Here is a 9,418-nt window from a genome sequence, read left to right as displayed (position 1 = left end):
AGCCCATTTCACTTGGATAACTGCTTGTCTTATTATTTGATTTGATTTATTCCTCTGCCCAGCTGCCATCCTAAATCTCCTCTCCATTTAATTTAGCTTCCAAACTAGACTTGTCTGTCTCTTCAGGCATCCAGTGTAGAGGAGCACCAAGTCTGGAAGGCCCCCAGGCTCGTTTTTGCCATCTTTCAAACATCCCTCCTTTCTCTCCTGGGAAGAGGATACCCAGGATATTATAACCCCGAAAAGAGGAGGAAAACAAAACCAGGCACAATAGAACCAACAGAGGCTTGTTTCCTTCACGGGCATGAGGGAAAAACCATGTTCAATGCATGGAACTCAAGTTAAGTCTACACTGCTGCTGGCCTCTCCCAGGGGTCCTCACTGACACCTCACGGGATTGTTGGGACCGTCTTCCCACGGAGAGATGGGGAGGGAGGTGGGGATGGTGCCTCTCTAGTCTCATGCGCGCTGTTGAAACCATCTCTGCAAGGTCACGGCTCACACCTGTCATCTCAGCTGGGGTGCCGGATTCTCTCTGCCTCCCCCCGGATGTCTCGCCCTCTTGAACTTCTTTGGAGAAGAGCCCTGTGCTAGGCACTATCCTGGTTGACATTCTCCACATAATCCTGGCTTCCACAGTTTTCCAGACAATGATTCGACACTTCCATACATCACCCAGTGCTCACCAGGACAAGTGCACTCCTTAATCCCTGTCACCTATTTTCCCCATTCCCCCCTCCCATCCCCTCTGGGGACCATCAGTTTGTTCCTCTATAGTTGAGTGTCTTGACAAATGTATACTTTAAATGCACAATGCCCAAGAAACTATGCTAAGCTTTAGCCGAATGCCAAGAGGATTTGAGATTTTACCCCACAGGAAATAAGACCCTGAAGGGCTGGTAGCAAACCTATGCACCCATCAAATTACCCTCTGCCTACAACCTTTCCACCTGTCGGCGCTTGCACTGGCTACCAGCGTATCTCATCTGTTCCAACCCTTGCCTTTGGTCCTGAACAGGGCTTCCGGGACTGACCTTCATCCCGCAACCAGCAGGAGTTCTCCACTGATGGCCCAGCATTGTCCAGCTTCATGGTTGCTATGGTGACAGTCACGAATACATTAGGAGAAAAACAGCCACTTTCGGGCAGGTATACAGTCCTGGCAAGGCATACCAGCACTGGCTTGTAAAGTTCTCTGGTTTTCCCCAAGACTTTTCTCTCCCCCAAGACTTAAATTAGGAACCAAGATGTAACTGCTAAGAGCATGATTTCCCTAGCAACCAGAGAAATGCTCTTCCCTCCTGTTGGTGAGGCTAAAAATAACATTGCTTGTGCCCCTGTAACCAGCTGGAATCTCCAAATCATCTCCTGTAACATCCCCTGGTCATAGCAGATGCCTAACTCCCTGTCTCACCTATCATCAAGGTGACATTTCTAAGGCACACATGTCCTTCCTGCATAGAATCACTCAGGCTTCCCTTTTGCCAAGGGAGGGGAAAGGTCGGAGTCAGCTTGTGAGCAGGGCAGGGCTCCCTTCCTACCCCTTTCCAGCTTGGCACCAATGTTCTGGGCATAAGCAATCACCCAAGATTCTCTGAGCAGACCGTGTGTCTGCCTGCCTGGCTGCCAGCCCTCTCCCCTTCCCCCCTTCCTCCCTCCCTTCCTTTTGATATAATAAACACACAATAATATAAAAAAGAACCTAAGGGATCAGTACCATGAGTTTTGACAACTGTATCTGCAGGGCAAGATACCAAACATTTCCAATGCTCTAGAAAGTTCTCCCCTGTCCTTTTTCAGTCAATCTATCATCCCCCTACCCAGAGGCATTTTCTGACCTCTATTGCCATGATTAGTTCTGTCTGTTGTGGAACTTCATAAATGAAATCATATAGAAAATACTGTTTTATGCATTCCATTGGGTGAATATGCCACAATTTCTTAAATTAGTTTCAGAGGTAGAATTTAGTGATTCCTCAGTTGCATACAACACCCAGTGCTCATTACATCAAGGGCCCTCCTTAATGCTCATCACCCATTTACCCCATCTACCCCCCACCTCCCCTCCAGCAACTCTCAGTTTGTTTCCTAGAGTTCAACATCTCTTATGGTTTCCTCCCTCTCTGTTTTCATCTTATTTTATTTTTTTCCTTCCATTCCCCTATGTTCATCTGCTTTGTTTCTTAAAGTCCAAATATGAGTGAGATCATATGCTATTTGTGTTTCTCTGACTGACTCATTTTGCTTACCTTCTAGTTCCACCCACATCATTACAAATGGCAAGAGTTCATTCTTTTTGATGACTGAATAATATTCCAGTGTGTGTGTGTGTGTGTGTGTGTGTGTGTGTGTGTGTATCACATCTTCTTTATCCAAAAAATATGTAATGCTTCGCAAATTTGCGTGTCATCCTTGCACAGGGACCATACTCACCATCTCTGTATCGTTCTTGTTCCGACTGTAGCATAAGTGTTGCTGAAGTGAGCACTGAGCCATAATTTTACAATCTACTTTTCTTTTGATGGACATTTGAGCTGTTTTCAGTTTGAGATTATCATGAATCAGGCTCTTAGGGATATTTTTATACTAGTCTTTTTGTGGGTGGTCATTTATTTCTCTTGGGCAAATGCCTAGAAGTGGAACTGCTGGGTCACAGGGTAGCTGTATGCTTAACTTTACTAGAGCCTGCCAGATGGTTCTCCAAACTGGTTGTACCTTTTGACTCTTCCATCATCCGATATGAGAGTCTAATCATTCTACATCCCCAGTAACATTTGGTATTGTCATTGTTTTTCTATTTTACCCTTCTGGGTGAGTGTGTAATAATAATTCATTGCGGTTTTAATTTGCATTTTTTTAAAGATTTTATTTATTTATTTGACATAGAGGCAGCCAGCGAGAGAGGGAACACAAGCAGGGGGAGTGGGAGAGGAAGAAGCAGGCTTCCAGCGGAGGAGCCTGACATGGGGCTCGATCCCAGAACGCCAGAATCACGCCCTGAGCCGAAGGCAGACGCTTAATGACTGCGCTACCCAGGCACCCCTAATTTGCATTTTTCTAACAATTAATGATGTGAGTATATTTTCATGTACTTACTGGCCATTTGCATATCGTCTTTTGTGAAGTGCCTGTCCAAGTATTTTGTCCATTTTAAAAATTGAATTCTCTATCTTCTTATTAGTTCATTAATAATATAGTCTGAATATAAGCATTTATCAGATATATGTTCTGCAAATAGTTTTCCCCTGTTTGTGGTTTGTCTGCTCATTTTCTTAATGGTAACGTTGAAGAGCAGAAATTTTTAATTGTGATGAAGTTCAATTTATCAGTTATTTTATGTTGTGATTTGTTCTTTTTGTGCCTTCTCTCAACAATCTATATCTATCTGAAGACCGCAAAGAATTTCTCTTTTATTTTCTTCTGGAAGCTTTATGGTTCTGTTTTTTTTTTTTTTTTCATATAGACTTTGATTCATCTCAAATTAGTTTTTTATTTTTGCAGTGAGACAGGAGTTGACTTTGCTTCTTTTCCCCATAAGAATATTCAGTATTTCCAGCACTATTTGTGGAAAGAATTTCCTGTCACCATTGAATTATCTAAAATAAGTCTACTGTAAAAGTAGGGGTCTATTTCTGGACTCCCTTTTCTTCCATTGACCTGTGTGTTTTTCCCTACACAATACCACACTGACTTGATTATTGTGTTTATAGCAAGTCTTGCAATGATGTAGTGTAAGTTCCTCAACACTCGTCTACTTCAAGATAATTTTGGCACTTCTAGGTCCTCGAATTTCTGTAAAAATGTTAGAATTAGATTTCCTATTTCTTCCCCCAAAACCTGCTCTAATTTTGGTAGGCATTCCACTGGAATTATAGATCGATTTAGAGCAAATAAACATTTTAAGACATTGATCCTTCCAATCCATGACTATGGTATATCTCTCCACATGTTTATATCTTTTTTAATTCTTCTCAAAAGTGCTTACAGTTTCCAGGGTAAAATTCTTGAACATCTTTCATTAAATTCACTCCTAGATATTTGATTTGTTAATACTATTGTAAAGAATATTGTTTTATTTTCCAATAAAATAAAATCATTTATTACTTTACCTGCATACTTTGGCATGCACCGTTTCAGACACAAGGCATGTCTTTCTCCTGCTACCCCTCCTACCAAGCATCACCCTCTGTAGGAAGCCCCTCTCTGTTTTCCTGTCTTGAATTAGTAATCTCATTTCTGTGTTATAATAAAGCTCTGTGTGGGTTCATGACAATGCCAAGATCCCACCATATTTAACTATGTGTTTATTGTCTGTCTCCTAACTAGACCCTGAGTTCTTTTGAGAGTAGCAGCTGCGTCTTCAGTCTCTGTTCACAATATTGAGTCAAGCAGTCAGCATATAGACTCACAAGTCAAACAAAGACATCTTAAAGTTGTGAAAAATCTCAGATGTCATCATGTTCAGTTCTCTGCATGAAACTCTACAACATCTGCACATGTCCAGAGTGCAGCCAACCTGTCTAGTTTGGGTTATGGCCAGATACGACGCCCTTTATGCTGCTCTTTGTGTCCATTAACAGTAGACTCATGGAAGCTTCCATTGGAACTGAAAAACGTTCTGGAATCCTCACTTGAGTAGTAAAGATCTAGTGCCGAATCTACTCGGATAATATTTCCTCCCCTTTGTTCTTTGGTTTTAGGCACGTTAAAAAAATTCTAATTCCTTATCTACTAAACATGTCCAACTGGTACCATTTTATGGTTTAGGAAGTTTTATCTTTACATTTCCCCAATTAGTATGTCATAGTTGCATGACTTTTGGTATTCTCGCCAATTCTAGTCAGTATTACAAAGTGAGGAATTGTAGCTGCATGAAACTTTTTGTTCTGCCACCCAGTAGGTGTATAATTTTGTCTCTACATATATAAGGAGAACTGTATGAGTGTGTTCATTGTGCAAATCACACATTTATTATGTTGATGGAAATGTGGTTGTTCATCTCTAGGAAACTAGAAAGGTATAGTGTATTAAATGCATTTTATGGTGTACCACACCACAATTAGAAGTGATGAACAATGCATACCTAACAATATAGATGGATCTTAAGAGCTGTGCCACTGGGGAAAAGGTAAGAAATATGTAACACAAAAACATTTGTGTAAATTAAAAACTCATCAAACATCAGCAACAATGCATCAAACAGCAAACCTCATTCTTGAAAAATACATTCAGACAAAAAGATACACCAGAATTCTTTCGGGGTGGAAGGGTGCATTATGAGAGTAGAGAACAAGGGATAAGAGGGAACCAACGAAGGGTTCCAGCAGATTGCTAGAGATAATATGCTGTGAAATGAGGAGCTTGAGAAATTCAAGCTTCCATTTACAAGATCTAAGAGAAGAGAAATAATAAGGTAAAAACCAGATTTTGAGGGGATTAAATGAGGTAATTCATGAAAAACACTTAGTAAGTACCTAGAACATAGTAAATATTTACTAATCTTATTAAACTATCATTAGTAGACTAATACGTGCTACAGAGCACTCTCCAGGGGGAAGGGACTTTCTTTTTGCTTAGTCCGGCATCTCTAGCACCAGATCCTGGCATGTTATAGGTGCGTGGGTGAATACCAGGCATTGAGATTCAATGATGAGCAAAAGCAATATTGTTTCTGCCCTGATGGAGCTAACACTTTGGAAGACAGACAGACACCAATAAAAACATATATAAATAACTACAGAGTTGTAACCGCTTCTAAGTGCAAGTGCTCATGGTTCTATCAGAGTCTATAACAGAGACAACTAGATAGAAAGAGGATGATCGCTCCAGACAGGAAATATAGCACGTGCAATGTCCCTGTGGCAGATGAGAGCTTGGCAAATACATGAGCCTGAAAGACAGGGTGAGGGGACCCAGCTGGGCGGTGAGGCTGGAGAAGGAGGTAGGACCAGACCATGCGAGGCCTCACCAATCACTCCAAGGGACTTGTCTTTATCTTCTGAACAGTGGAAAGCTGATGAAAGGCTTTAAGAGCAGACAGATACAAACACAATCAGATATTCTTTTTTATATTTATTTATTTATTTATTTATTTTATTTATTTTTAGAGGTGGGAGGGGCAGAAGGAGAGGGAGAGAAAATCTTAATCAGGCTTTACACCCAGCACAGAGCCCAACATGGGGCTCCATCTCAGGACTCTGAGATCATGACCTGAGCCAAAATCAAGATCAGATGCTTAACCAACTGAGCCACCCAGACGCCCCCAGATATTCTTTTTAAGAAGATTATTCAGGCGTTAGTTTTTAGTGTATGTGGCACTGAGCTAGTGGTGAGGGGATAGAGAGAAGCAGAGAGTAACTAGTGGCTGGAATTATTATCATGTCTGAACCATATATATAAGACCGTATTCAATATGGTTGATTCCTAGATATCAAGAAAAGTCTGAATCTCTCTGGAATAATGTTGATGCTTATGGGAGGGACTTCTGGATCATAAGATGCCCAAGGCTGACAATGAGATGACATCTCTCAACAAACTGGGAGCAAAGGCCATTCCTCCATCTCCCCTGATACTATCCCACTACTTGACAACTGGAAGGATTTGGGCTTTATAAACGTTTTGTTCCAAATGTATACTTTCAAACTAGTTGGGGATGGTCCTGGCCTTGTTGATATGCAAATTCATCCTATTCATCAACTAATCTTAGAGTCTGCCAATAGGTCCTGAGGCACCATAGCCTCTGCCTGCCCATTTCCAGAACTTTCTCAACCATACTGGTCCAGTCCACAGGCTACACACCTGCCTGCCAGGAGGAGAGAGCACATGCTCTGCAATCTGTTTGTCACTCACCTACAGAGCCACACCAAGGGACATGCCAAGTCTGTTGAGCTCCACACCCCCCACAACCACGCGCACCTGCCCTGGCCACACTCACCCTGAGGCAGGGCCACAGCTGGCCTCTGGGATAAAGCTCAATGCCAAGCTCCTTCAAAAATCAGACTGGGTGCATAAACTTCTGTTCTCGGTTTTCTTTCTAAGGTAGCTCACCCACCCCACCTTACCCCCAAATGGCATCCAGTGCAAAAAGTTGTCACTGGGACCCAAGCCATTGCCTCTCACCTTCCAAACACTTTGTAAATGTTAGTTCCTTCTTTGCACCCTTCCTGCAGGGGTAGCCCCTCACACCTGGCCACATGATGATTCACTATTATTTTTCATGGAAGACACCTTCTTTAAAATTCTAGAATCAATAATCAGGGGGACTTGGGGCGCCTGGGTGGCTCAGTTGCGGAAGCGTCTGCCTTTAGCTCAGGTGATGATCCCAGGGTCCTGGGATGGAGCCCTGTGTCAGGATCACTGCTCAGTGGGGAGTCAGCTTCTCCCTCTCCTCCTGTCTCCCCGCCCCCATTCATGTGTACACTCTCTTTCTCTCAAATAAATAAATAAAATCTTAAAAAAAAAAAAAAAACAGGGCACCTGGGTGGCTTAGCCTGTTAAGGGTCCAACTCTTGATTTTGGCTCAGGTCTTGAATTCCAGACCCATGTTAAAAAAAAAAAATACATATGACATCTCATTCTCAAAAAGACATTCCAGTGAATGCTGGTAAGCAAATAGAAAATATCAGTAACTGGGAGAGGGGTCATCTGAATGCTGAATTGTCCATCAGATACTTCTTTTTCTTCTCCTGGGTATCAGCTGAGGGTTCCTCCAGTATGGAATCCATCTTGCACATTCATGCATTCATACCCTGCACCCCCCAGGGGGTGTCAGTTGTCCTGGGCACTCACTGAATACATCAGTCATTCAGTGTATCACTTGCCAAGTTTCCTAAGTACACACTGGACACAAAGCTAACATCGTGGACACAAAGTTTCTGCAGGAAGGAAGAGCACATGCTCTAAAGCACAAGGATTAGGAGACCCTTGTTTCTGCATAGCTTCTTCAAACGCAGAGAGAAACACGTTCCCACATGTGCAGGACAAGTGCCAGCCAGAGCGGCCCTTCAGAGCTGCCCTTCAGCTCACCTGGAATCCGAAGCGTCCGTCAGCCACACGGTCAGGGAGCAAGTTCTCTGCCAAGCCGAATTAGGGGTGTAGTCTGGCCTGAGATGCCCTCTGTCTGCATGGGGATGTGAACCTCTCCGTGCCACTGACATCCACATCTCATGCTCCTTTAAAAAATACTTTATTGCTGAAAAATGCTAACCATCACCTGAGCTTTCAGGGAGTTGTAATCTTTTTGCTGGTGGAGGGTCTTGCATCGAAGTTGATGGCCACTGACTGATCAGGGTGGCGGTTGCCGAGGGCTGGGGTCGCTGTGGCCATTTCTTAAGACAACAATGAGGTTTGCCGCGTTGCTCGACTCTTCCTTTCATGAACCATTTCTCTGTAGCACGCGATGCTGTTTGATAGCATTTCACCCACAGGAGAACTTCTTTCAAAGTTGAAGTCAGTCCCCTCAAACCCTGCTGCTGCTTTATTAACCAAGTGTATAGACTATTCGAACTCCTTTGTTGTCATTTCAACAATCTTCACAGCGTCTTCGCCAGGAGGCGATTCCAGCTCACGAAGCCACTTTCTCTGCTCATCCATAAGAAGCAACTCCTCATCCATTCAAGTTTAATCGTGAGATCGCAGCCATTCAGCCACATCGTCGTGCCCCACTCCTAATTCCAGTTCTCCAGTCACCACATCCGCGGTGACTGCCTCCACTGAAGCCTTGAACCCTTCATAGTCCTCCATGAGGGTTGGAATCAACTTCTTCCGAATCCTGTTAATGTTGATGTTTTCGCCTCTTCCCGTGAGTCCTGAATGTCCTTAAGGGCATCTAGAATGGTGAATCCTTTCCAGAAGGTTTTCAATTTACTCGGCCCAGATCCATCAGAGGAATCACTGTTCATGGCAACTATAGCCTTGTGAGATGTATTTCTTAAATAACCGGACTTGAAAGTCAAAATGACTCCTTGATCCATGGGTTGCAAAATGAATGCTGTGTTAACAGGCATGAAAACAGCATGAGTCTCGCTGTCCACGTCCATCAGAGCTCTTGGGTGACCAGGTGCATTGTCTGTGAGCAGTCGTATTTTTAAATGAATCTCTTTTTCTGAGCAGTAGTTCTCAACAGTGGGCTTAAAATATTCAGTAAACCATGTTGTAAACAGATGTGCTGTCATCCAGGCTTCGTTGTTCCATTTCCAGAGCACAGGCAGAGTAGATTTAGCATAATTCCTAAGGGCCTTGGGATTTTCAAGAATGGTAATAAGCATTGCTTTCTACTTCAAGCCACCAGCTGCATCAGCTCCCAACAAGAGAGTCCGTCTACCCTTTGAAGCTTTGAAGCCAAGCGTTGTCTTCTCTGTAGCTGTGAAAGTCTTCGATGAATTCTTCTTCCAGGTAAGGCTGTTTCGTCTACACTGAA

At 43.1% G+C, this 9,418-nt stretch overlaps 1 pseudogene; it reads right to left on the bottom strand.

Moving 5' to 3' along the window:
- Positions 1-2,375: 2,375 nt before the first annotated feature.
- LOC121101371 lies at positions 2,376-2,488 on the bottom strand (annotated as a pseudogene).
- Positions 2,489-9,418: the final 6,930 nt, after the last annotated feature.

Source organism: Ursus maritimus, unplaced genomic scaffold (genome assembly GCF_017311325.1).
Source record: "Ursus maritimus isolate PB19 unplaced genomic scaffold, ASM1731132v1 scaffold_7, whole genome shotgun sequence".
NCBI classification, from domain to species: Eukaryota; Metazoa; Chordata; class Mammalia; order Carnivora; family Ursidae; genus Ursus; species Ursus maritimus.
Note: the sequence above shows the minus strand (reverse complement) of the source record. Positions and strands in the feature narration are given on the sequence as shown.